Here is a 21959-nt window from a genome sequence, read left to right as displayed (position 1 = left end):
ACTACTGAGATAATCCTATTAGTCAAACTAATCTTTCTCAATAAATATATAATGATCTCATAATAATTGTCACTTTAACTTGTTTTCTTTAAACTGAAAATGTCAATCCTAATCTGAAAACAAAGCTCCAGAAATGTTTCAGTTGCTCATTTATCAGGAAACGTTTTTATTTATCTTTATTGGGATAATCTTTATCAATAAAACTACTGTCTTTATGTGAAATTCATTTAGTCATTTTAAAATTGTGGTATGTTTGAGATGAAGTATATCTGGGAGTTTGATCCAAGACCTTCTGCTGCCATCAATATACCCAAAGGTGAACATTTCTCTGAAGTTCTGGCAAAGCCAAGAAGAATAACATGGCGTTCTGTAGGATTAACAGCAAGGTTATTACTATCGGCCTCACTTTGTGCTTTTTCTATATCTGACCATAAAAACTTCAATGCAATGTTTGCTCAGCCCTGAAAAAAAAAAATCACCTCTCCCTCTGTCTCCATCTCTACCTCTATCTTTTTCTCTTCCTCTTCTCTATCAGAACTTAGAAAAGACTTTGAGATATCATGACCCTGAAATGAAAACTGATGTTAATAATGTCGGTAGTGGGGATCTCTGGGTGGCTCAGAGGTTTAGCGCCTGCCTTCGGCCCAGGGCATGATCCTGGAGTCCGGGGGTCGAATCCCATGTCGGGCAACCTGCATGGAGCCTGCTTCTCCCTCTGCCTGTGTCTCTGCTTCTCTCTCTCTCTCTCTCTCTCTTCCTCCCTCCCTCTCCCTCTCTCTGTCTCTCATGAAAAAAATAAATTAAAATCTTTAAAAAAAAATAATGTCGGTAGTGAATTAAGATAGAGGCCAAAATTCATGGACTTCTATTTTCCCTCTGCTTAAATAGCTACTCTTATCTCTTCATATTTGATTATTTGCTTTAGTATTATGATGCTTCAGACTTCTGTGCCTTAGTATTCCCTTCCTTGTTACCTTGATGGACATTATATAGTTCAAAGGGATGCATAATATAAATGGATGGTAGGGACAGGTGAAGATCTAAATTTGCAAATGTTCCAAGCTACACATTTGTTACAAAAAAAAAAAGTTCAGGATATATAGTATGCCTCTTTAGTTTTTCTTTTAAGGAACAGAATTACAGTTTTTAATTAAATTGCAAAAAAAGGGGGGGAGAGGAGGAAGAATCATAGTTATTTTGAGAGAATTCAGCAATGAAATGCAGTGATAAAATAAGAAACAAACAGGTGTCACCCTTCTTTTCTTAGTGTGGGTATTGATTCTACATCCTAAAAATGCCAGGTAACATACAAACGCAGATGCATATTTTCCCTGCATTTTAAAGATGGGAAAATAATAGCATCCATGGATTTCTAGGTATATTCCGGCAAAGATTAGAGAGAAGGAAAATGCATCTAGTGGAGACTATCCATCGCCCACATACTTGGTGCAGTATACTCTACAAATTGGCTATTAGACTTGCCCTCTTTGTATAAAAGCAGCCACAGCTGGAGCAGATCTATAATGTAATAGGGGATGAGGTGTCTTTGGATAAGGGCCAGCATCTTAATTCGTGTTGAAAGAAATATTACCGATAGAAATATTGACTGCTAAATTATTCTGAAGCAAGAACATGTTCTTCTTTTCTCTATCATTCTAGTCTCTGATAAAGCAAGCCTTGGTCTCCTGCATTTTTCTCAGATTTTTTTTTTTTTTGGTAGGGAGGTGGCACTTTTTCTACCTTATTACTGCCATGTTTACATCTTTGTATGCATGTCAAAAGACAAGGAGAGATAGGTACCAAAAGTCCTTAAAGGAGGTGTGTGCTTTTCTGTCATAAAATCGAATTGTATCAAATTTTAAATTCTCAAAATATAACAATTCTCTTTATTAGAGACTGTATTCTGAGTGGACTAATCCCTTTCCACCTACCTTAGGTCCATCCTGGCCTTGCCTCATTTCCTTACATGCAGAATCTGTGAATGCTGTTAGATTTCTCCTTTTTAACCTGAGGCATTCTAGATGACATCTGAAGAATAAAATTCTTTCCATGGAACAACATTCGGCTGACAGATGACCATATGACACCCTTCAAACAGTACAATATGTCACTATCAGAAAACGACTGCTGGAAAGTGTATCTTCAAGGTAATATTTAATGTTCAAGTCAAAACATAATGGAATTATACCAGCACTTAGTATGAACACACATAAAGGGAGGAAACAATAAGCCTCACTCAAAAATTGTGTCTGGTTTACAAAAACGGAAGAAAAGATGTTCTGTTTTATAAATGAGAGATAGCTAATTATGTCTTAGCTCTAAAATGAAATCATAAACATGTATTAAGTGAAACTTTGATTTTTCTAAGATAAATTTAACCTTTTTGCTTCATCTTAATGTCACGCTAAAATATGTTCAATAAAATTAAGATTGTGGCTTCAACCCCAAGCAGTAGCCCTGCTGAACTCACTCAAGCCCTGTAGGATGTGAGAGCTACAAGTGTCCCTTTGTAAATGACATATGAAAGAAAGAACAAAACTATGGTATCCAATTCTTTCACTGTTGAGTTTGAACAAAAAAGTTAACATGAAGTTCATTTTCTAATAATGTACACATTTTGAGAGTTATTAGGAAGGCCAGTGAATTAATCCAATTGCATTCCCATAGCAAGTTCTGCTTTCCCTATGGAAAAGCTGGCTGCAAAGCAATCTTGAGAGAAGTGACTTTGTCATTATTAAAAGTACTCTAAAGGAAACACATATAGTTTCTAAAGTCCAGTACCCACGGTAGAATATTTTTATGACATTTGTTCCAAATGACTAACCTTTTTATATTCCAAATGTATTAATAATGATTGCTCATTTGTTTTAAAGTATGATCATTATTTACCTCCTTACACTGTCTTGCCAAGTATGTGTTATATATTGTACACAATACCAAGACATCTGTCTTTTTAAGGATAGGATACTCACAGCCTCTTTTGCAGGAACTATTTCTTTCATTAACCCTAGGAAGCTTACAAGTCTACAGCATAATCAGAGGTGATGTGCCTCATGAAGAGGAGACAAGGAACAAAGGTTTTATAATAATTATGAAAACAATAATAATTGTATCAGATATAGAGCCCTGACCAGTTGGCAGGCAGGTGCAAAGGGCTTTATTTTTTTTTTTTAATTCTTTTTTTTTGCAAAGGGCTTTACATGGGTTCAATTATTTAGTTCTCATATCACTCCTATGAAATATACATGATAAAAACCTGTGGTTTTAAAATTCAAGATCTCATTCTCTTACCCATGGCCTTAGACCACAGTCTCCATATCGGATTGTCTGGGTTTAAATTTCAGCTCTACTATTTGCTATCTCTATGAATTTGAATAAGCTACTTAACTTTTCTAAGCTTTAGTTTCCCAATCTGTAAAGAAGAGTACAACTGTTTTTTTCTAAAACATCACTCAGCTCTGTCTCCACTGCAATCTCATGATCACCTTCTAGTTGAAGCCTCATCATCTTTGCCTGAAAACTATCCCAACCACTGCTGGTTGTTCCCCCTTCCCACATGTTCTTTTTCCTCCCCCCATTCACCTCCCATGAAGATCCCAATTATATTCAGAGAGTTCAAGGTTAAGTCCAAACTCTACGCCCTGGCATTTGGTTTCAACTTTACATTCTGTCTAGACTCCTCTCCTGATCGTCTTTTACCCACCATGCTGAAGTCACTACGTGAACTGAAGAAGGGAGACCTTTTATTAATATCTATCAAGTTTAACTCTGGACTGGCACAAAATAAACAATCAATAAGTCCTTTTGGAATCAAAATGAATAGAATGCCAATACTAACTTTATATAAACCCCATTCTGTTTTCCCCACAGAACCCCTTCCTACATCTTTGCAAAGCTCTGAACACCTGGACATGCCATTCTTATCATCTGGAAGGTCTTCCTATCCTTCTGACTTGGTAGAACCACACTCACCCACCAAGTCCTGCTCAAGGATCACACAACCTGTGGTACCTTCTCTAATTCTCAATGAAGAATTCAAGACTTTTCCCTCAGGGCTTCCTTCACCTTTTGAGTCTTTCATACCTCTAGGTCTGCTCCTCAAAAATTTTATCACAATTACTTATTTTTCTATCTATCTCCTTAGCCTGACTTGGAGAAATCCATGAGAACAAGGACCATAACTGTTTCTTGGTATTTGTATCTAATTGCAAACCCCAGTATTCAATAATTACATAAATACGTATGTGTTGAATTAGTATGTAGATTAGTGACAAACCAACCATCATTTTGATGAGAGGCCCTTGTGATAGGGGACCCACCACAACACCAGCCCTTTACTCTGGGGACTTTGGGAGACCACCTTTCCATAGCTCTTCCCTTCTTCTCCTGCAGTGCCTGTAGAACTTAGGGACAAATGCTGGCAGCCCCTAGACCATTAACCTCCTGCATCTGGATGCCTGAGCTGAGGAAAGACAGGCACCTTCTTTGATGGCCTTCTGGAATACATCTAATATCCCAGGAGAATCTCCATTTTTAGTTATAACCTGACCATTACCGGCCATGTAAGCCAGAAAAAAAGGATCATCAAATGCTGTGGCTGGGGATAGCAGCACAGAAATTCTTCTCAGTTAAGTTCCAGGCTTCTGAATTTTGCCAGTGTGTAGAGTAGAACTGGAGGAGGGGATATCTTTTTCTTCAGTCAGGTCAACTACTACCCTAAGCACCCAGACCCAAATATTCAGGCTGCCTTCATGGAAGCTTAGCTAGCCATTCTCTTTGAGGACAGGATGTTCCAGGCCATACAATCCTGAGGTAGCTAAAAAGGATCACTACTCATCTAATGTTGGATAGACCAACCTCTGAGTAGGAAAGGTGCATAAATATGTATGAGCCTCTGAGTTGTAGCAAACTAAAGATTATAAAGCCAAGGTCTCTCTTTTGGCTTGCTAGGCATGTCATTTGAGGTCCTGGTTCCATGTTGCTTTCTTTATCTCGACATAAATGTTCCAATGCTAAGATCAAAGGACCTAAATCATGGGGACCAAATCAAGCCTAACTGCATACACTAGATCAACAGGCATACCACAGACATGTGGTGTCTCAAGACTCAAGAGTGACAAAATACATTTAAGAATGATGGCATGTGGGTGGCTCAGTCAGTTAAGCACCTGACTCTTGATTTTGGCTCGGGTCATGACCTCAGGGTCATGGGATCAAGCTCTGTGCCAAGCCCCACATTGGGCTCTGCACTTAGCAGAGTCTGCTTGTCCCTCTCTCTCTCTGCTCTTGCCCCAACTTTCACCCTCTCTCTCTCTCTCAAATAAATAAAATCTTAAAAAAGAATAATCTAAAGTGCTATAAGTGCTAAAAGTGCATATTTTCTTCACTAAAACATCTAATTGCAAAAGAAAAATTAGAATATAGTTATTTATACATAGCATGTCAGGATGCTCTCCAGATTCCTATTAATGTCAATCACTATTGTATATCACCTGCAAAATCTGTGAACTTCTCTAATGCGTCTAAAACTTAGTAAATGGTTTATAACTGCAAAGTTATAATAATAAAATAGAAGCACAGCAATTTAACAAAAGTCCCCAAAACTACTGATAAATAGGTTATCTATATAAAGACAAATAAAAAAGAACAACATAAATCATTCTTTTCTCCCATACCTATCCAGTTATCTATCAGGAATTGATGGTTTTAATGAAGGTAGAAGGTTACATAAACAAATGGCTGAAATTGAAAGTAAAGATATAAATTGGCCCCCAATGCCTAACTCTTGCCCATTGGTTATTCCCAATAAGTTGAGATAGCAGGAGGTAAAAACTACCCTTTTCTCTTTTTAAGAAGGATTCTGGAGAATGCAAAAGATGAAAAGGTGACTTGTTTATGCTGAGTCACTTAGCTTGCTCTTGGGGTAATTATGATGAGATTTAAAAAAAGTACTTACTGAAAGGCAAAAACTAATGTTTTCTGGACTTGAGTCTTTTCACGCAAAAGAGGAGAAAGCCATATACTGTCACTATTAGATTTGTTAACCATTTTTCTATGACAACAATTCCCATGCACTAATTTAAATCATTGTCCTAAATCATTTGATACTAATTTTCCTTGAGCACTATTATACTGGTCAAAAAAAATCATAATTATATATGTGCTCATATATGCCCACAGACTGATCTCTGTGTATATGTTCTTCACCATCACCACATTCCTCCAAAGATGGCCATTTGGAAATGACTCATGGGTGCTTAAAACCTATCACTCAAAGAGCCCAGGTTGGTCCTCTAAATTAGATATCATAAGGTGAACATCACTGCTTTTGACAGCTGTCTTAGCAGAGACCCAGACATATAGTCGTGCCTCTGCTTGCTCATGCCATGGTAGCTGTGTCAATTTGGACGCTGACTGCTGGCATAACCCGAGCAGATGCAGAACCCATATGTGCAACTCCAGATAAAATTTCCAAAGCACTGGCATCTGGAAGTCAGCTTTTCTTTCCTGGCCCCACAGCTGAATGTTCTGCTAGACCTGATTGTTTCTCTGCTGGGGGTCAGTCTGCTACCACCCTGTTGTGTTCACTGGCACTTCCTAGACTTTAGTGTGTTTGAAAACAATAAGCTAGATAATCACCTCACACTGCAGCACCCTGGGAATTTACCTATTTTGTCAGCTTTTATATGTAAGGCTTATCAAGGGACATCTGAAAAATATTGGTGCTATTTCCTTATTTTTAAAAGTAAAAAAAAAACAACAAAAAAAAAACAAACAAACAACCTCCAAAGATCAGAAACAGAGGGTGCAGAGTCTAAAACGGGTATAGGAAACCTTGTATTTCTGTACATCAGGTTTCCAACAGGGAAAATTAGCATGAGAAGAAAATGTACTATGGCAGATACATTCATGTCAGTGTTTCTCTGATTCTGTGGCAGCTTCCCCACAGCACTAGAACAGCTGTGTGGTACAGGTATCTACCCTGAAAAAAAGCAAAGGAGGGTCTTTATCTACACATCACTTCTCTTCACTTGCTCCTTTGCAAATGAGCCACTGGATGAATGTTTCCTTCCAGGTGGGAGTAACAAAATGAGAAAAAGAGATGCTTCCCAAGTGTGAATCATCACAGATTAAAAATTCTAAAGCCTTCCTCCAGGGAGAAAGAATAGCTTGATAATAAATTGACAATGACGTGTCCTCCTGCTCATCTGTGCCAGCTTTCCCAAAGCAAAGACCCTCCCTTTCTCTGCAGACCAAACCTGCTCCTTCTTCAAGGGATGAACAGAGTCTCCATCCTGATCCCCTAGTGTGTGGTCCATGCCTCGGCGAGGAAGAACAGAAAAATGAGCATTGTTTGACTGTTACGAACTTCGTCAATTAAAAATCTGGGTGATAGATGCAAATGTGCTACATATACTGATATTTCTGAGAGAAACATAAAATTAAGATTTAAATAAATATTGTACAATGATATTGCTTTTTAAATGCACATAGAGACTAAAATAATGCTGGCTGCTGACTTCAGATTCAAATGATTTAATCTCAGACTAAGTTAAAATCTTAAAACCTGTATATTTTGTAAAAATTGAATTAAAATACATAATTACAATGCACACCACAAGGTTTTGTTTCTTTTATATCCTAAGGTGAATGCTTTCATTTAATAATGACACTAAACCACTTTTATCAATGCCTATATATTGGTTAAAAGGAACCTGTGCTACCAAGCATGTCACATGAAATAACTTATATTTGGTGTTTTAAACTTAGTTTATAAGGCACAAAAACTCTCCATCATGCCTATTTTACACACACAAACAGTACACAATGAAGGCAAACACAGCCAAGCACTCCCTCAGTGATAACATGTGGATCTCAAAGTTTATTTATTATTTTTTTAATACTCTGCAGAACAGCTGGCATTTTTTATTCCCAATATTGTCTTCTGGCAGAATGATTCATGTAAATAAAGTAGCAGATTATAACATGCTGGGAAAAGAAACATTTAGAAGGTTAAGTTTTTCCGGTTCTGAAAAACTCAAAAGTAAAAATCACCCCTGGGTATTTGAGAAATGTAGAAGAGCTGACCGGCCCTTTAGGAAGTTTGAATACCTCTATTCCTCTGTTTAGTATTCTTCCTAAGTGCAATCATGCAGAGCCTTTAGAAGGAATTGTCCTCTCTTTCAAAGGGGTTTGACTTGGGCACAGTTAATCATCACTGTGATAAAGCAATTAAAGGTATTCATAATTAGGACTAAACCAAATGTAAGTAATCAGAAAATTGAGGGGAAAATGACATTATGATGAGACTGTGTTTTCTTTAATGACCTCTTGGCTGAGAAGGACAATCTCACATTGGTGCTCAGGGACGTGGGTGCATAATGCATTAACCCTACTAAGAGCCCAGCATGTAAATGTCTTCTTCAAGTGACAGCAATACACCTTAGGATCATTTAGTATCACTGGCTTCTTAATAACACTGCCCCAAACATAAGAAGCAATTAATTATCAATGGGCTAGAAGGTACATACATTGTTTATACAAATTCCAGTCAGTCTACAAACATATTGAGCACCTACTGAGTGCACAATACAGTATTAGATGAACAAGACATGATTCCCATTTACAAGCTGCTTACCATCTAGTAGGAGATACAAGACACATATACCAACATTTTAGAATGTTTTTCCAAAAATCCACATGGGTACACTCGTGTTTATCTAAATGGAGAATTTTTAAGTATATGAATGATAGCTGGCCCCGAAAATGGTATTCCTTTTCCTAAGTTTTAATTGTAAATGCAGTCTTGGGAATTTCAGATCCTGTTTCCAGACCTGTACCCGTTATTCCAGCTTAGAAAACAGAAATGTATTATTAATTCTTTGTGAGAAGAAATAACACCTAAATATTCTCCATAGAGGTACTTGCTGTGTCTTACATACAGCAAGCTGTCTATGAATACTTGCTCAATATGAATATATCAAGGGTCTGTATTTTTCCTGATTTGGACGACACTTAAGAGGCTAGTTATATATGTTTCCCAAGTGTTCTATGTATTCTGTGTTTTAAAAAATGCACTGCGATCTTAGTGGCAAAACCTGTCCCCTCATCCCCATCTCCCAATCATAATTCAGAACAATCTCCAAGGATCAAGGAAATACAGTCTAATAATTCGGATATTGATCAAATTAAATAATATCATCTCCCTTTAGATGAATGCTATGAGTTAATGATCTTAAGGTGAAGACAGATGTCAGAGGCAAAACCAAGATTTTTTTTTTTTTAACTAAATGGATTTTAAACAGTTATTTTCAACGGATGTGACTAAGGGAGAAAATGCAGCATGTAGAAACCAGAAGAGTTCTCCCTCCCACTTCTATTTTCATGTTAAGCATGGCACTCTTTGGGGAGAAATAACTTCGTGCTTTTTAAAGTTTCTGAAGTTTTTCTGAAAATCAGGCTAAACTCTTCCAACATAGTTGCATGAGATTCTATTAGACACAGCTTTGTTGATGTGGCCTGAAATGATTCAGCCCGTCTTTTAGCCTCTGCAGGCTGTCCCAAGTCTCCATTTCTGTTAATGACCTATTGCTTCTGTCTGATTCAATACAGCCCACTGGCTATGGAAATGGCAAGTCTCAGCAGGAGACAACAAAATGGTCAGCAAACAGGACTGAGCCATGTCATTTTCCTCAAATACTTTCCCAGGAATGAAATGACAAGCTTTAAAATGTTGTCTTCTGCTCAGGGCAAATATTTCTTTATTAAACAAAAGTACATGTCCTCTAGTTTCCATTCAAACCAGAGCTTAAAGTATGTCACTTGAAAAACTTCAACAGTAAAATGATTTAATACCTAATATTCCCCTTATAATTCCTGACTCTCTCCTCTCTCTCTCTCTCTCTCTCTCTCTCTCTCTCTCTCTCTCTCTCTCTCTCTCTCTCGTCTGCTTCAGGGTTCCAGTACCAGCTGTGCCCATCACTAAAAGCTGTGGGTCCTTACCAAGTCACTTTACCACTCTGAACTTCAGTTTCTTCACCCTTAAATGGGAATGATAACAGTACCTCATCAAAAGATGGGCCAGGGACCAACTGGCTCAGGGAGTGTCTTGCAACATGGTAAGTATCAATAAATGTGTGCTAATACATACTATTATTCCCCCAAGCTTTGCATAGTTCTCTATTGAAAATCTGCATCCATCCAAATTACTTTGTGCTTGGGTCCAATTTTAACCATTCAATTTTAGGGAATCCACAAGTTACTCTGCTTTCCAATGTTCTTAATACAACGAGTCTTTTCCAAACAAAGTTTCCATTCTTACTTAAATGAAACCCTTCAGATACTCTACATTGAAGACACTGTAACAGCAGCAACAGAGGCATCCCACTAATTTCAGTGTAGGACACATCCTGAGAAGGGATTGTTTTCTTTCAGACTTAAATATTTCCGCAGTATAAACTACTTAACTATATCATAGCTTTCAAGTAAAGCCAGGTTAAATAATTATCAATTAGTTACCAGTCTGTCACATATTGTTTAGTAACCTTCCAGTACTGTGAATTGTTTGATAACAATCCAATTCCTTCTAAAAAATTAGTAATAATACAGCTTAGCCATGAATCCACTGAAACTCATCATGCAGCCAAGATAACTAGTCCCAACTCAAAGGGGCAGGCCTGGGTACTTTATATTTAGAAAGACCCAACAATGTCTTCCAGAAGATTAAATGCTGTCTAAATTCTGGATTGGGCTTTTACATTCAGTCCACCTAAATGTGATCTCAAGAGAGGATACAGTTGATCTTACTATGCATTATTAAATAGTTACTGAGTTTTATCTCCTATGTGACTACAATTCTAAAAGCATAATTTAAAATGTCATTGAACTATCCTTATGGATTAAAGATGCAATTAAAATAGTCATTGATATTATCATTTGCCTTTGTATTTATGTAGAACTCATAGACTTCCCACTTAGAAAAAAAGAAATTTCTGTTTCTTTAGGTCAATTCTACCCTGGTCTAATCTCCACACCAGACTAAATTTACTAAAACACTGTATCACCCTAAAATGAAGTAGGAGAGTGGATTATTGCAGAGGGCATTTTTCTGGTGGCCTAAAGGGTCACCTGCATTTTTTATATCTTTAGAAATAAGGGAAACAGCTGCTCTGACCTGACAATTCCTGTAGCAGTTATCTGGCCTCATGGGAATTTGACTAGGCTCTTCTGTGTGGGTAATCCAACCATACACATTTTATTCATCCAGGGATAATAAATATTTATAATAATTTCACTAATTCACCCAAATGCTTCCCCCATCCTTCCCCGACAGAGGCAAAAGAACGCCGTATGGCTTTTTCCTCTTAGGCAGGGTTCTATTCTGATGTCACAAAATCACACAGTCTCATGGATTCCTTACCTTATAATCCTCAATCATCAGATTCTGAATTGGCAAGTGTCTGGGAATTAACATTCACAAGACACTAGCAGACCTAATAAAAACAGCAGGAGTCTTGGTGACCTGGAGCATCTGACCCAGCTCCTGGGCCGGCCCGCAGGTGTGCGCCTGCCTGCAGGAGAGAGAGAACAGAGCCCAGCAGTAATCCCTGCATTCTCTAGCAGGACCCCTATGGTATCTTCCTATTCCTGGTACCTATAGATTTTGCTTACTGCAGTCTTTTAATAGATACAGTATTACTCGAGACTGGCTCAGAAAAAGAAAACCACTTGCCAACGTGTATCAGCCACAATGTGCTGTGTAATTTCCCTCTTGAAATCAGCTGTTCCTTCTACAACTGTTTTCAAAGGATGAGGATCACAATTTCATCTCGGCTGATTTACAGATAATCGAATGTACAAAGGGAAACAGAACATCTGATAGTGGGAATTATTTGGTTTTTATTTACTTCATTTTTTGAGGCTGTATTTTTTGACTTTTCAACATTTCTTCCTTTGTTTTTTGTTTTTGTTTTTTTTTTTACTCTGCAATTAACAGGAGGTATTTGACCACATACACGTGCACACACAAAGAGGGACAACTACTTATGGAAGATTCTTCTGTAATAGTCTTTCGGTCTTCAAAAAGCTACTGAAGTAGACTACAGATGTGACATTATTGTATAATAATGTTCAATTATGTGTTCAATTTAGCTCTTATTGTATTTAGAGATTTTTTTTAATATCTTAAACTAATTTTGATTCAATTCTTCTGAGCCAGACTTTCCCCAAGTGTTTTTGCAGAATCCCAGTGTTCCAAGATGCTCACAAGTGTCTGCAAATCAGCTTAGTTTAGGAAATGAAGCACATCACCCCCACCACTCCCATCTCACCCCCGTAAATCTTTCCTCAAACCCAAAAGCTCACAGAATCCAAAAGGCTTGTGAGATTCTGGATATTCAGATGAGAAAGCAACCTTGGCCATATTGACTGTGTTTTGGTTCCATGGGAAATGATAATCAGCTGGTGTCTCTCTATTCTGTTATTCATAGCTGATGCTGGTAGCAAGAATATAATGTTTACTACCGCCAGGGACTATTCTAAAGCCTGAAAGAACACTGTAATATGGCCCTGATTTGCAGATATCTACATGCATCAGGAAATTATTCATATTCATATTTGACACATAACCCTAAGATTTGCTTAGACCTCTGTCCACTTTGAAAATTGAAAGTATAATTATCCTTCTGTTCCAGTGTAATCTCCAAATAACACGGCAACCCGTAGCGCCTTGGAAAGAATGGAAGATATGCCTCCATACCTTGGAAGCAATCTTTCTATCAGCAGGCTCTACACAAAGACTGCCCAACCACAATATTGCTCTTCTCCTTCCTCCCAGACCTTTACGATATGGGACCACGTGAGAGAACATCTATGTCTTAGTGAGGCCAAGACCCTCAAAAAAAAACCCTCAAAAAAAAAAAAGGGCAGCCTGGGTGGCTTCAGCCCAGGGCGTGGTCCTGGAGACTTGGGATCAAGTCCCACATCGGGCTCCCTGCATGGAGCCTGTTTCTCCCTCTGCCTGTGTCTCTGCCTCTCTTTCTCTCGGTGTCTCTCATGAATAAATAAAATCTTAAAAAAAAAAAAAAAAAACCTCCCACAGACATGAACACCAGACTTAAGAAAAGGGTATGGGTAGTTGGGTGAAGGGGGCGAAATGTTTTACTATAGTAAAATATGTTTTACTATACTTCTGTAGTCCCAGAAGTGCTCATTGACCAGCCCCAAGCTAGGGAATGAGATTCCCACCTATTGCTCCAGGGTGCAGCTCTATCCCATGGGGCCAACTTTTGTTGAACACTCACTAATGCACCAGACACTGCGTGTAGTATCTCATCTCATTCTTACAGCAGTGTAGGAGGTAAAGAATCACTACTATATCGATTTGGTGTTGAGAAAACTGAGGCTTCGGGAGTATAAAAAATTGTCCATATCTACATAATAAAGATCAGGGATTCAAAACCAGGTATAACTGATTCCAAAGCCTCTAATCTGAGCTGCACTGAACTGTGTTAGTCTGTTCTGTTCTCAGTCTTCCCAACTCTTACTGGCAATGCTGAGAGACAAAACCGTGGCCCATCTTTGTACGTCATTATTTTCTCCACTCTCTGATGCAAATAAGGCAACTCAGTAAATATTTGCTGAATTGAAGCCTAGTATTTTTAGATTTAGTGTCTCATTCTCCTGGATCCTGGCTATCTCAGATAATCTGGGGGCTAGAAAGCCCTCACTATTAGCACTAGTTCTAGCCACATGGCCAAAACCTCCAGCTTTCCTCCACAATAATGGTTACCTCAAACCCTTCCCCTTCCCTCTTGCACTCCTCTCATACTACTTGTCTGGGAACGATGTCATATTCTGCAAATCAAAGTTACTAACGGATGTGAAAATCCAAAGGGATATGTATGTACCTGCCACTCAGATACACATACCATCATGAAAATCCTTTCAGGAAGTTCTCTCTCCTGCTCTAGATGTGGAAAGGTGTCCTCTCTGGCATTACAGAGGACAGATTTTGGGCAACATGCGTGAAAAGAACCCTATGTGCCCTTCAATGTCTCCTTGACATAATTTGTAGCAATGGATGATGACTGCCTTTACCTTCTAGTTCTTCTGGACTTCTGACTGGCTGTTTATTCCCATTTTTCTAAACAAGGAGACTGTACAGTATGATGAGAAGAATAATGGCATATCCCATTTTGGTCCAAAGGAAATGCTGATTCTGGAGTTGTTTTATAAACTCTACTTTTTCTAGATGCTTGGGGTTGCTAAACAGATTGTTCTGGTAACTCCTTTGGTTGCTCTGAGAACAATTTTTTCACTCTCAAGGTGAAAATATATTCTTAACGCCAAATTTAAACTTTTTATTTTGAACCAGTTAGTATATACTACCAAATATAGATATCATTTATATAAACAGATAATTGATGCTGTGTCCAATGAAAATATTTATCTTGCTTTTAGCCTGTTTAGCTCCTGTATTCTGATTCTGGTAATGATACCAATAAGCATCAACATTTTTCCTCAGAACCTGGGGCATTATTCTGGACTACCCAACATATAGATAAATAAATACTAGCAGACACTTAAATACATTCTATGTATCAGTTTTGGGACTAAGCACTTTAAACTATACTATCTCATTCAATCCTCACAACATGCCTGTCAGGAAAAATTTTACTACTATTTTCTCTATTTTAAAGATGAGGAAATGGAAGCTTAGAGAAGGCAAGAGACCATTCTAGGTCTACACAGTTACTAAGTTGGCAAATTAGGATGTGAACTCAAGTTAGCTGGATGCCAAAATAGAAGAATAGAAGAATCTGCAATAGAAGAATCTGTCCTACTCTGCTCTGCATCTAGGGGATGTAGATATAAACTGTCCTGGGAACATAGAGGTGAGGTGAAGGAAGCCCTAGCTCTGGGGTTAACTGTAATTTTGCTAAGAACCTTTTCTTTTTGCTCATTCATTTATTCACCAGGTATTTCTTGAGCATCTATTATATGAAGGACTGGAGTTTTAGACTTGGAATATTCTAGTATAAGCAGTTTTTCTGGCCCTCCTCTGAAAAATACAGGAAGCTTCTACTGTGTTTAGTGGGATTTGACCTTTTCACAGAAAAGTTGTATGACTTATTTTTCCAAAGTGTGGCAAATCAATAGCCCTAATGTTTCCTACATTTATATACATATATATATATATACGATGAAGTAAAGGAGCAATGATTTTTTAAAGGACAGGTTTTACACTTTCACAACCATAAAATATTTTCTTATGCTCAGTCACAAATATGATTTTTTATGATTTGTTCATTTTTAATAATAAATTACCTTTTCCTGTAAAATGCAATGCTAAGGCAATACAGTATTGTGAAATAATAGTTTGGCCATCAACCTCTGTGTGCTTCAGTTTTTCAATTTTGAGGATAGAGATATTGATAAAACACACATTCTTTGGTTAATGTGAAGACCAGTGAGCTAATCCTTGGCAAACCACACTGAAATTCTCCAATGAAACCGATTTCCTAAGGATAAAACATTAATCTAGATAGAAAATACAGGCAAGGGTCAGAGCGATGGCTGCTTCATCACAGCCCAGCAACTTTGATGACACACACATTGCAGGTAGGAGACGCAGCGGACTCTTCTAATACACAGTTGCCAAATAAGATAAAGGACAGACACATCTCTTTTATAAACCCTTTTTCAAAAGTTATGATTCCATTCATAGATGTATTTCCATTTAAACTCAGGTCAGTTTCTAATAGAAGTTGTGAATTAACTTCCAACATTAAAAACATTTTTCTATCAATGCTGATATACTTTTTGAGGTAAGGAAGTGAGACAGGTGAACAATAGAGTGAAGAAATTTCTACTTCTCTTTCTTTTCTTTTTAAATAAAAACACTGTAAACCTTACTTCCAATTGTTTTACAGCTCAATTGATAAGGTGTGTTCCTTTTTTTTTGTTCAAGAAAATTTAAAAGCAACTAATTTAAATATGCAAAATTATCTTGAGTTGTTCATACAAGTGAACTTAAAAGCCGTGCAACACAGGAAAATTAAGTAATTATGCCTCCAAGTTATTTACTGCAATTAAGCTCATTTATCATATGCAAATTAGTGCAAACTGGTCTCATTAGTTACTAAATTACTCAATATGAGCTGAACAATGTAGCACTCCAGTTTGTAATGAAAAATCCCTGTAGAGGCAAGCAGTATCAATTAAGCTAATTTGCATATGCAAATATATTCACTAACTTTCTCTTTTTCTATATTTAGTTTTACATTTTCTTACCATTCTGGATCATAGGGAGACTATAGGGTCGCTCACCTTTTTGTCCTTCCTCTATCACAGCTAAAGAATACCTCTATTATTTGAAGTTACTACATTTTATTTTAGCACTGATATCCAGCAGGATGCCACTTTGCCAGCAAGGGCCACCAGGAGTACGAATATGTAACTTTCTAGAGCTACTCATTTCTTTTATAAGTTCCAATGAACTAATAAATAAGGGTGAAATTCCAATTCATCAATAAAATAGACAAGAAACTTGAATGTCGCCACTCTCTTTCAGAGAAGTCTTTTAAAAACACTGCCATCAGATATAAAATGGATGTTGTCTTGGCTAGGCAGCACTTTAAATAAAATAATTTGGATCTCATGCTAGTCGGCTTTGGAGCTGTTTCAGGTATTATTCACTTTGCTTTGTCCAGATGTTTGAATTGTACTCATCAATCTTTCATTTTTCTCTTGCCGATTCAAGGAGATGCTGATAACAATCAATATACTTGGCATTATCTCTAACCTCAACATGGTTCTAAGTAGCTTCCTCTGTCTATAAAGCTCATCTACTTCCTCTAAAGAATCTTTTTCTTAGTCTTCTACGATTGAATGGGTCTCAGACACTGGAGCAGGACTATGACTAGAAATACTGAAAAATAAATATAAAATGTCACAAGATAGTATTTGTTTTTCTTATTACATCAACTACAAGTTTTAAATATTTCTGGTAGGGAACTCATACGTCTTTCTCTAACAATAATTCTACAGGACCAAAATACTATGCAAACAAACTAGTCAGGGTTCCAGGACATATCTCTAACCAATCTGCAAAATGTGGTTAATAATGGAAACAGAATTTGCACAGTAAATCTTCTGATTTTTTCTTAAGATTTTATTTACTTATTCATGAGAGACAGAGACAGAGAGAGACACACACACACACACACACACACACAGAGAGAGAGAGAGAGAGAGAGAGAGAGAGGCAGAGACACAGGCAGAGGGAGAAACAGGCTCCATGCAGGGAGCCCAATGTGGGACTCGATCCCAGGACTCCAGGATCACACCCAGAGCCAAAGGCAGGCATTCAACTGCTGAGCCACCCAGATGTCCATGATTTTTTTCCAAATCTGATCCCAAACAGCTTTCTTTAAAATGTAGGTCCTTCTTTTACTTGAGATAGGACTTTACTCTGTATTCTATGGTTGAAGTGTTGAAGGAAAGAAAAGCCTCAGGATGAAAATCTGACATTTCATTGAGAAATGGTGTCATCCACCTCACCCACACAATTTTTTTTTTAAGATTTTATTTATTTATTCATGAGAGACACACAGAGAGAGGCAGAGACACAGGCAGAAGGAGAAGCAGGCCCCATGCAGGGAGCCTGACGTAGGACTCGATCCTAGGACTCCAGGATCACACCCTGGGCGGAAGGCAGGTGCTAAACCGCTGAGCCACCCAGGGATCCCAGTACCTAAACAAATCTGACTGCCTTGCCTATCAAACAGGAAAATAGCTACATCTGAGTTCCCTTCTTCCCCACCATTTTAGGTAGATACATACTTAATAATTAAACTGATATAAGGTAATGGTCCTATCTATGTCTTTTCCAAGATGGTTGTTCTACCAATAGATGAGCCTTGGCAAAAACATCTCCCTAGTGTTGCTGGGGGAAGATAGGCAGTCACAGAACCATTGTGCCCAGCCTTTTCTGATCAACTCCAAGTCAACCAAACTCAAGTATTATAATCCTACAATGTTTTTGATGGTTCTCCTTTGCTCACCCTCAAAGGGTCTGCCCACCGGATTCTTCTGCAGTTTGAGGTTTAAATGTTTTAAGAGCAATGCAAAATTTCTTAATGCCCAGAAATAATCCAAGGACAATGACACAGAGGAAGGTTCATGCAATTCAGCCAAGTACAAAATGACATGTGGATACCATGTTTCTGTCATTATCTCCCTTTTGGGTATTTCTTAACAAATATTCTTTTTATTCTCCCCAGACAACTTACACAATAAAACATGTGGGTGCTTATTATGATTATATTCATCTAGATCATAAAATGTCATTTATTTTAATATCAACATTTATGGATAAAGACCATCCTTCAATCACTTTATAAGCATGTAAGAGTTTTGAGTACTGATATGTATTACACAATGCCAGTAATATAACATATCCATATTGGGAGTTCACCATAATTCTCTGACAATGATTACAAACATAAACCTTAAAAATCTTCCATATACCAGGTCTGATTTTATCATTTTGTTTTAACACCTGTGAGGTGAGTAAAGCAGCATTGCTAGGGAGTATGCAAAAACAATACTGCAATTTTATGTAACAATTATGTAAGCATTATTTACAGAAAGAAGAAAAAACCTAAAACCTTCTGCTAAGGGCATGCAAATAATTAAAGCACTCCATTCATAAATCTGCACCTAAGGGAAAGTCATTCTACTAGTTAATTTTATGAGTTACGAAGATGATATTTGTTTCTATTTTGTGTTTCATTAACTTTGATAAGCAAAATATGAATATTTGATCTGGTCTCTAAGTTGGGAGAGTAAAAGTAACTATCACTCGTATTTTTTGGTATTAAGGACATCATGACATGGGAACAATGCCCTAAGAGAGCTTTCAAAGCAGGAGCCAAATTAACGGTTAGTCATATATTCTACATTCAGGAAAGACCCCACACAATGACCTGAAGTTCCTGGATTTTTTTCTTGGCTTGTTACAAAAAGCACAATTTTTAATCTTGACCCCTTGCCCATCTGCTCCTCATCTGATTAATAGAAGTCGAAGAATAATAAAGTGAACTGAAATGCCGTGACTCAATCTCAATGCATGTACCTCACCAGCAGTTGAAAGGCTGGTATCACTTGAACCCTCAACTCTCCTGCAGAAGATACCTCTGGCTTGAAATTCATGCCTGAAACAGCTACAAGTTCACTGGGACTACAGTACTCATCAAGGTCATTACAGGAGCTTCCATGGGAATGATGTGACTGACTGGTAGCCCCAGAGCTGCACAGGGCACAGCCCAGCCAATGACCTTGCCTATAGACACAGTATTAGACCATTAAATTGGAAAATTATTTTGAAATAGTTGAATTTATATTGATAGAATCACCATTAAGTTAAATGTTCCCCATCTTAGCCGAAAAGAAGTCAAATTTTAAAGGATAAGCCAAACTTTTTATATACTCCTTAGAGAATACATGGCTAATAAGATATATATAGCAGAAACACATATTGTAGTCCCCAGAATGGATGAAGCAGAAATTAAGGAGTCTATCTTCATCCTACTCCCTGAACTCTCTACACCAAGGGGTCCTTCGCCCACTCTCCTATGAAACATCACTGGAGACACAGGGAGGGAAGCAGAGCATTTGGTTCAGGCAACTCACAAGCAGTTTTTGAGCCCCATCATGGTATTCAGAACTGACCTCTACCTTATCTTCCAAGTTCTACTGTTCCCATGCCTACCTTGTTGATGACACAGGTTTTTATCAGATATTTGCAAGTAAAGGAAGGGGAGGAGGGTGGGAAGAAAGAATTGGTCCCTGTCCTCATGACCAGATTCCACTTTGATCCTTATGAAGGAAAATATGGAAACCATCCTATGCTTGCGGACCACTGAGATTGCTGAATGTGCAATTGCTGAATATTGCAGCAAGGGTCTATGGCTTGGCTCAAGAGTCCCCTGAAAACTAAGAGAGCTCAGAGAAGGCTCTTCTTGTTACTACCACTTTCTAACCCCTTCCTGCCCACAATTCCAATATTTCATTTAGAGGAATATACACAGCTCTTCCCATGTTATAACTACAGGTATTAGAATCAAGTGATAAATTCTTTCTACAACAATTTCAAAATTACCTAGTACAACCATACTTGAAGGTCTGATTTTCTTGAATGCATCCCTACCAAGATACCTATACTTCCCTTTAGAGACAAATGCTTTGAACATACTCTGAATGTGAACAGCTCTATTTAGTTTTCTTGAATGAAGATGATATTTTTTTTTATCTCTTTCTCTCCTTCGCACTCTGAAGCTGCATAGGATGTATCTAATCCCTTTTTCACATGATGTCTTTAAATATAGAAAAAAGACATTAACATCCCTTTCAAATCATGTTTTCCAAACTAAACTTTACCAAAACTTCCGTCGTCTCCTCACATAACATGATTTCTAGTTCCCACACCAGTCTGGTTATTCTATTCTGAATGATATCCAGTTGTCCGTGTTTCTCTTAAAGTGTGTTGGGTTAAGTTGGGTATGACCAGTTTCAGGAATGGAAGAGCTCAGCAGCCTCATTCTAGATCCCCCATTCTCTCAATGATGCCAACTGCTGGACTGACATTTGGAATAGCATATACTCTATTTATATTAAGCTTATGTTCAAGTCAAACTCCTAAGTTTTATGTTTTAAATTAGTTTTAAATTCTTGCAGCTCCTTAGTCACCCTTCCTTGAGAACTCTGGACTCAAATTTCAGAATGAATTGACAGGATAATAATCTGAGGCTACTGCGTGGACCATTTCTTTCACTGAATAAGTAAGTCTTATGCACTGACTGCTTCAGAATATAAACAGGAGTCATCCTGAATCACATCAGAATCTGTCAATATATACGGTATGGCTCATACAAAACTTATAAAGGAGATTCTGAACAGAGTGTGTACAGGAAAAAAAAGGAAATACAAATTTGAGGATCTAGGAAGAAATATTTTTGTATCTCTGAAACTAATCTACTGCAAAATCTACTGTAACTCAAAATGTTGTGCACATGATAGAATAGCAAATCCCAAGGTGTACCTCAATAAACATCAGTTAAATAGGAACTTAACAGATATTAGTGAACAAAAATAAACCAAGGAAGGCTTTTCAGGGCCCTAAATTTGTAAATGTGAATTGTGACATCTCAGACCTAATGAAACATCAAAATTATCTCAAAAGGCTGTTAGAAATCATAAATTTCTGGACCTTACCACCCTGAAGATTCTGATTTAGTAAGAATGAGTCCTCAAACAAGTGTTTCAGAAGATTCTGACGCTGCCAGCCAATGAGCCACCTCAGAGAATCACTGGGATTTGACCACAGAGAATTTGATGCTAACAGTTTTTCAGGGTATACGTTGTCAGAAATAATATGCTAGATCCACTGACAAGCATAACCAACTTTTCCAAATAAGCTGCCTAACTATCCCAAACATATGTTTCTCTAATTCCCTATTTAAAATAAAACTAAAATACTAAAATAAACTAAAACTATGACATAGTTAAAAAATAAAAACATGCGAGCTGTGGCCATGTCAACATTCATCCTGGAAGCAGAAACGATGCAGAACAATTATCCCTAGATATGTTGAAGTCATAGTAAAGTCTTAAGGGAAAATTGTTTTGAGTAAGCGAGATGCAAAGTTTGGGATGAATCTTACCTAGGACTAAATGACTGCAGTTCCAATCTAGTAACCCTCGCATTTACTTGTCATGGAATTCATTGGCAAAATCAATTATTATTATTTGTCTTAAAAATATACTTTACCTAAAAATATACTTTAAATTTTCATTCTGAGAAAGCTTGTAATTTGGAGAGGCAAATGTTAAGATTGAAAGCGCTTATGAATACAAACTCAAGCAAAGAACAACTGAAATTTGGCAACACATAAAAA

The 21959-nt window shown here is 37.5% G+C and overlaps 1 protein-coding gene and 1 long non-coding RNA gene across 7 annotated transcripts in view; both read right to left on the bottom strand.

The window, feature by feature from the left end:
• NPAS3 (neuronal PAS domain protein 3) overlaps window positions 1-21959 on the bottom strand; it is an 845222-nt gene that overhangs the window by 421269 nt on the left and 401994 nt on the right. The window lies entirely within an intron of this gene.
• On the bottom strand, window positions 194-20016 carry LOC111096987. Of its 2 annotated transcripts, none has more exons than XR_005363122.1 (3): window positions 19696-20016; window positions 1932-2088; window positions 194-367 (listed from the first exon to the last, which is right to left on the bottom strand). It is a non-coding gene; the product is annotated as an uncharacterized LOC111096987 (long non-coding RNA). The 2 variants fall into 2 exon arrangements; XR_005363123.1 differs by lacking the exon at window positions 19696-20016 and adding an exon at window positions 11174-11354.

The sequence above is a fragment of the Canis lupus genome, chromosome 8, assembly GCF_011100685.1.
Source record: "Canis lupus familiaris isolate Mischka breed German Shepherd chromosome 8, alternate assembly UU_Cfam_GSD_1.0, whole genome shotgun sequence".
NCBI lineage: Eukaryota > Metazoa > Chordata > Mammalia > Carnivora > Canidae > Canis > Canis lupus.
Note: the sequence above shows the minus strand (reverse complement) of the source record. Positions and strands in the feature narration are given on the sequence as shown.